This window comes from Chrysochloris asiatica, unplaced genomic scaffold (genome assembly GCF_000296735.1).
Source record: "Chrysochloris asiatica unplaced genomic scaffold, ChrAsi1.0 scaffold00361, whole genome shotgun sequence".
Lineage (NCBI taxonomy): Eukaryota > Metazoa > Chordata > Mammalia > Afrosoricida > Chrysochloridae > Chrysochloris > Chrysochloris asiatica.
In genome coordinates, this window is record NW_006408879.1 from 1,178,902 (window position 1) to 1,180,116 (window position 1,215).

The 1,215-nt window shown below is 34.9% G+C and overlaps 1 protein-coding gene across 1 annotated transcript in view; it reads right to left on the bottom strand.

Annotated features, from left to right (window-relative positions):
* Positions 1-1,215, bottom strand: part of WDR27 (WD repeat domain 27) — a 124,786-nt gene that overhangs the window by 118,399 nt on the left and 5,172 nt on the right. The window lies entirely within an intron of this gene.

Here is a 1,215-nt window from a genome sequence, read left to right on the forward strand (position 1 = left end):
AAAAAAAAAAAATTCCTTGAATCAAATACAAACAAAATCACAGCATACCAAAAATGTTCGAACACATCAAAAGCAGTGTGTTAGGGGTCAAGTTATAGCAGTAAACACACAAAACATACAAAAATAACGAAATTAACATATTTGTGCAACATTTCTAAAAACTAGAGAAAGAGCAGCAAAGTAAGCCTACAGCCCCAGAAGAAAGGAAAGAATAAAGACTAAAGTAGAAATGAATGAATCAGAAAACAGAAAAACAATAAAAATTATTAACCAGACAAGCAGGAGGTTCTTTGAAAGGATTAATAAAATTGATAAGCCACTAATACATCAAGCAAAAGAAAAGAAATGTCAATAACAAGTATAAGAAACAATAAAGGTGACATGACAACAGAACAAGAAATAAAAAAGGTAACAGAATACTACAAAGAACTGTACTCCAACAACTTTGAAAACGTAGATTAAATGGATACATTTTTAGAAAAACACAATTTAACTAAACTGACACAGAGTGAAGTAGAAAACTTGCACAGACCTGTAACATAAGAAGAAATTGATCAGGTGACTTAAAGACTCCCAACAAAAAAAAGTCCGGGCCCAGATGGTTTTACTGTGAATTCTACCGAGCATTCAGAGATGAGCTGACACCAAGTCTACTCAAACTATTCCAGAACACAGAAAAGGACGGAAAACTCCCCAAAAAATCACTGAAAATGAAAATTATAGACCAGTATCTCTCATGACCAGACATGTAAAAATTATCAACAAAATCCTAGCCAATACAATGCAACAACATATCAAAACAACAATACATCATGACCAAGTGGGATTCCTACCAGGAATGCAAAGATGGTTCAATATTAGAAAAACAATCAATGCAATCCACCACATAAAGAAAACAAAGGGAAAGAACCGCATGATCCTATCCATTGGTGGGTGCAGAAAAGGCATTTGATAAAATCCAATATCCATTTCTAAAAACACTCAACAAAGTAGGAATAGAAAGGAAATTCCTCAACATAATTCACAGCATATATACAAGTGCGACCGCCTACATTCCTTTCAATGCCGAAAGCATTCCCTTTGAGAACAGGAACCAAACAAGGGTGCCCTTTGTCGCCATTCTGATTCAGGACTGTGCTGGAGATCTTAGCTACAGCTATCAGGCAACAAAGAAAATTAAAGGCATCCAAATTAGCAAAGGGTATCTAGCGTAGT